A 6,222-nucleotide genomic window follows, 5' to 3' on the forward strand; every position below is an offset into this window, starting at 1 on the left:
TAAGCGGAATTTTTTTTTAGAACTTTATATTTTCCATTTTTTTCCACGATATGGACTGACTGATACAAAGAATTTTCAAAACGAAAAATATTATCGTATCTTTTAGATAGGGGACAAAAAAAATTTGAATTCAAATTCCGTTTTATCCTGGCAATAATGTTTCATTGTTCGCTGTTCCATTTCATTTATGGTGTTGTATTATCCTACATATTCTAGTTTTGCGAAAAACATTTCTAACTTTTGTTTTCAGCATATCAAAGACGATTATACGCACTTTGAAACGCATCAGAATGTTTTACCGGAACCATCATATGTCAGGAAAACCAAAGCATGAAGCAAGCCATGCTTTAATCAACGTCAGGACGTGTTTTACGACTTCGGATGAGATAAGAGTCGGGCCTTTCACGCGCGATTTGTTTGTTTAGAACATAACATTTTTCGTTTTTCTTCTCGATATATACTAACTGATACAAGGCATTTTCAAATCGAAAAAATATCATTGTATCTTTTAGATAGAGCACAAAAAAATTTTCGATGCAAACTCCGTTTTAATTTGAAATAATGTTTCATTGTTCGCTGTTGCAATTCATTTATGGTGTTGTATCATCCTAAATATTCTAGTTTTGCGAAAAACATCTCTAACTTTTGTTTTCAGCATATCAAAGACGATTATAAGCACTATGAAACGCATCAGAATGTTTTACAGGAACCATCATAGGTCAGGAAAAACAAAGCTTGAAGCAAGCCATGCTTTAATCAACGTCAGGACGTGTTTTACGACTTCGGAAGAGAAAAGAGTCGGGCATTTTAAGCGCATTTTTTTTAGAACATAATATTTTCCATTTTTCTCCATGATATGGACTGACTGATACAAAGAATTTTCAAATCGAAAAATATTATCGTATCTTTTAGATAGGGGACAAAAAAAATTTGAATTCAAACTCAGTTTTATCCTGGCAATAATGTTTCATTGTTCGCTGTCCCATTTCATTTATGGTGTTGTATCATCCTAAATATTCTAGTTTTGCGAAAAACATCCCTAACTTTTGTTTTCAGCATATCAAAGACGTTTATACGCACTTTGAAACGCATCAAAATGTTTTACCGGAACCATCATATGTCAGGAAAACCAAAGCATGAAGCAAGTTATGCTTTAATCAACGTCAGGACGTGTTTTACGACTTCGGAAGGGAAAAGATTCGGGGATTTTATGCGCAATTTTTTTTCAGAACATATTATTTTTCATTTTTCTCCACGATATGGACTGACTGATACAAGGAATTTTCAAATATTCTAGTTTTGCGAAAAACATCCCTAACTTTTGTTTTCAGCATATCAAAGACGATTATACGCACTTTGAAACGCATAAAAATGTTTTACCGGAACAATTAAATGTCAGGAAAACCAAAGCATGAAGCAAGCCATGCTTTAATCAACGTCAGGACGTGTTTTACGACTTCGGATTAGATAAGAGTCGGGCCTTTCACGCGCGATTTATTTGTTTAGAACATAAATTTTTCGTTTTTCCCGATATATACTAACTGATACAAGGCATTTTCAAATCGAAAAAATATCATCGTATCTTTTAGATACAGGACAAAAAAAATTTGGATGCAAACTCTGTTTTAATTTGCAATAATGTTTCATTGTTCGCTGTCGCAATTCATTTATGGTGTTGTATCATCCTAAATATTCTAGTTTTGCGAAAAACATCTCTAACTTTTCAGCATATCAAAGACGATTATAAGCACTTTGAGACGCATCAGAAATGTTTTACCGGAACCATCATATGTCAGTAAAACCAAAGCATGAAGCAAGCCATGCTTTAATCAACGTCAGGACGTGTTTTACGACTTCGGAAAAGAAAAGAGTCGGGCATTTTAAGCGCAATTTTTTTTAGAACATAATATTTTCCATTTTGCACCACGATATGGACTAACTGATACAAGGAATTTTCAAATCGAAAAATATTATCGTATCTTTTAGATAGGGGACAAAAAAAATTTGAATTCAAACTCCGTTTTATCCTGGCAATAACGTTTCATTGTTCGCTGTCCCATTTCATTTATGGTGTTGTATAATCCTAAATATTCTAGTTTTGCGAAAAATATTTCTAACTTTTGTTTTCAGCATATCAAAGACGAATATAAGCACTTTGAAACGCATCAAAATGTTTTACCGGAACCATCATATGTCAGGAAAACCAAAGCATGAAGCAAGCCATGCTTTAATCAACGTCAGGACGTGTTTTACGACTTCAGAAGAGAGAAGAGTCGTGCATTTTAAGCGCAATTTTTTTTTAGAACATAATATTTTCCATTTTTTTCCACGATATGGACTGACTGATACAAGGAATTTCCAAATCGAAAAATATTATCGTATCTTTTAGATAGGGGACAAAAAAAATTTGAATTCAAACTCAGTTTTATCCTGGCAATAATGTTTCATTGTTCGCTGTCCCATTTCATTTATGGTGTTGTATCATCCTAAATATTCTAGTTTTAGGAAAAACATCCCTAACTTTTGTTTTCAGCATATCAAAGACGTTTATACGCACTTTGAAACGCATCAAAATGTTTTACCGGAACCATCATATGTCAGGAAAACCAAAGCATGAAGCAAGTTATGCTTTAATCAACGTCAGGACGTGTTTTACGACTTCGGAAGGGAAAAGATTCGGGGATTTTATGCGCAATTTTTTTTCAGAACATATTATTTTTCATTTTTCATCACGATATGGACTGACTGATACAAGGAATTTTCAAATATTCTAGTTTTGCGAAAAACATCCCTAACTTTTGTTTTCAGCATATCAAAGACGATTATACGCACTTTGAAACGCATAAAAATGTTTTACCGGAACCATTAAATGTCAGGAAAACCAAAGCATGAAGCAAGCCATGCTTTAATCAACGTCAGGACGTGTTTTACGACTTCGGATTAGATAAGAGTCGGGCCTTTCACGCGCGATTTATTTGTTTAGAACATAAAATTTTTCGTTTTTCTTCCCGATATATACTAACTGATACAAGGCATTTTCAAATCGAAAAAATATCATCGTATCTTTTAGATACAGGACAAAAAAAATTTGGATGCAAACTCTGTTTTAATTTGCAATAATGTTTCATTGTTCGCTGTCGCAATTCATTTATGGTGTTGTATCATCCTAAATATTCTAGTTTTGCGAAAAACATCTCTAACTTTTCAGCATATCAAAGACGATTATAAGCACTTTGAGACGCATCAGAATGTTTTACCGGAACCATCATATGTCAGTAAAACCAAAGCATGAAGCAAGCCATGCTTTAATCAACGTCAGGACGTGTTTTACGACTTCGGAAAAGAAAAGAGTCGGGCATTTTAAGCGCAATTTTTTTTAGAACATAATATTTTCCATTTTGCACCACGATATGGACTAACTGATACAAGGAATTTTCAAATCGAAAAATATTATCGTATCTTTTAGATAGGGGACAAAAAAAATTTAATTCAAACTCCGTTTTATCCTGGCAATAACAATTCATTGTTCGCTGTCCCATTTCATTTATGGTGTTGTATAATCCTAAATATTCTAGTTTTGCGAAAAATATTTCTAACTTTTGTTTTCAGCATATCAAAGACGATTATAAGCACTTTAAAACGCATCAAAATGTTTTACCGGAACCATCATATGTCAGGAAAACCAAAGCATGAAGCAAGCCATGCTTTAATCAACGTCAGGACGTGTTTTACGACTTCAGAAGAGAGAAGAGTCGTGCATTTTAAGCGCAATTTTTTTTTAGAACATAATATTTTCCATTTTTTTCCACGATATGGACTGACTGATACAAGGAATTTCCAAATCGAAAAATATTATCGTATCTTTTAGATAGGGGACAAAAAAATTTGAATTCAAACTCCGTTTTATCCTGGCAATAATGTTTCATTGCTCGCAGTCCCATTTCATTTATGGTGTTGTATCATCCTAAATATTCTAGTTTTGCGAAAAACATCTCTAACTTTTGTTTTCAGCATATCAAAGACGATTATACGCACTTTGAAACGCATCAAAATGTTTTACCGGATCCATCATATGTCAATAAAACCTAAGCATGAAGCAAGCCATGCTTTAATCAACGTCAGGACGTGTTTTACGACTTCGGATGAGATAAGAGTCGGGCCTTTCACGCGCGATTTATTTGTTTAGAACATAACATTTTTCGTTTTTCTTCCCGATATATACTAACTGATACAAGGCATTTTCAAATCGAAAAAATATCATCGTATCTTTTAGATAAAGCACAAAAAAAAATTTGAATTCAAACTCCGTTTTATCCTGGCAATAATGTTTCATTGTTCGCTGTCCCATTTCGTTTATGGTGTTGTATCATCCTAAATATTCTAGTTTTGCGAAAAAAATCACTAACTTTTGTTTTCAGCATATCAAAGACGATTATACGCACTTTGAAAGGCAACAAAATGTTTTACCGGAACCATCATATGTCAGAAAAACCAAAGCATGAAGCAAGCCATGCTTTAATCAACGTCAGGACGTGTTTTACGACTTCGGATGAGAAAAGAGTCGGGCCTTTCAAGCGCAATATATTTTTTTAGAACATAACATTTTCCGTTTTTCTCTACGATATATACTAACTGATACCAGGCATTTTCAAATCGAAAAAATATCATCGTATCTTTTAGATACAGGACAAAAAAAATTTGGATGCAAACTCCGTTTTACCTTGGCAATAATGTTTCATTGTTCGCTGTCGCAATTCATTTATGCTGTTGTATCATCCTAAATATTCTAGTTTTCCTGAAAAACATCTCTAACTTTTGTTTTCAGCGTATCAAAGACGATTATACGCACTTTGAAACGCATCAGAATGTTTTACCGGAACCATCATAGGTCAGGAAAACCAAAGCATGAAGCAAGCTATGCTTTAATCAACGTCAGGACGTGTTTTACGACTTCGGATGAGAAAAGAGTCGGGCATTTTAAGCGCAATTTTTTTTAGAACATAATATTTTCCATTTTTTTCAACGATATGCACTGACTGATACCAGGAATTTTCAAATCGAAAAATATTATCGTATCTTTTAGATAGGGGACAAAAAAAATTTGAATTCAAACTCCGTTTTATCCTGGCAATAATGTTTCATTGCTCGCTGTCCCATTTCATTTATGGTTTTGTATGATGAAACATATTCTAGTTTTGCGAAAAACATCTCTAACTTTTGTTTTCAGCATATCAAAGACGATTATACGCACTTTGAAACGCATCAAAATGTTTTACCGGAACCATCATATGTCAGGAATACCAAAGCATGAAGCAAGCCATGCTTTAATCAACGTCAGGACGTGTTTTACGACTTCGGATGAGAAAATAGTCTGGCCTTTCAATCGCGATTTATTTGTTTAGAACATAACATTTTCCGTTTTTCTTCCCGATATATACTAACTGATACAAGGCATTTTCAAATCGAAAAAATATCATCGTATCTTTTAGATACAGGACAAAAAAAATTTGGATGCAAACTCCGTTTTACCTTGGCAATATAATAATAATAATAATAATAATATAGTCATTTAAATATAGCGCTTAAATTATGTTAAAAATATTCTAAAGCGCTGTACAATTAAAAGTTACAGTTATAAATATGCTCTAAAACCATTCTAAAATTATCCTACTAGAAATTAACACGATATTTACACTTAATAGGAAGTTTGTCTATTCAAATGCCTTCCTAAATAAAAATGTTTTTAATTGAGTTTTAAAGGAATTAATTGTTTCACACTGTCTAATTTGAAGTGGAAGAGAATTCCATATGAGAGGGGCAGCGTATTTAAATGATCTGTCCCCAAGAGTTATTGCATTAGTTTTCGGGATATTTAACAAGGAACAATTATCCGACCTTAAATGGTATTTGCTTTCAGGCTTATACGACAGTAGATCAACAATGTACTGAGGTGCCATTCCGTTAAGGGCTTTGTAAACCAGTAATGCAATCTTGAAGTCAACGCGAAACTTTATTGGCAACCAATGAAGATTCATTAGAACCGGAGTGATATGAGCAGATCTTGGTGTAAAACATATCATTCTTGCAGCCGCATTAAGAACTCTTTGTAAACGCTGATACTGGTACTGTGGAATCCCAAACAAGAGCGAATTACAGTAGTCTAAATGTGAGGTTATAAATGCATGCACAAGAATTTTGTTGTCTCCTGAGAAAGAAACTTCC

This window comes from Dendronephthya gigantea, unplaced genomic scaffold (assembly GCF_004324835.1).
Source record: "Dendronephthya gigantea isolate DGI-Jeju-01 unplaced genomic scaffold, DenGig_1.0 000386F, whole genome shotgun sequence".
NCBI lineage: Eukaryota > Metazoa > Cnidaria > Anthozoa > Malacalcyonacea > Nephtheidae > Dendronephthya > Dendronephthya gigantea.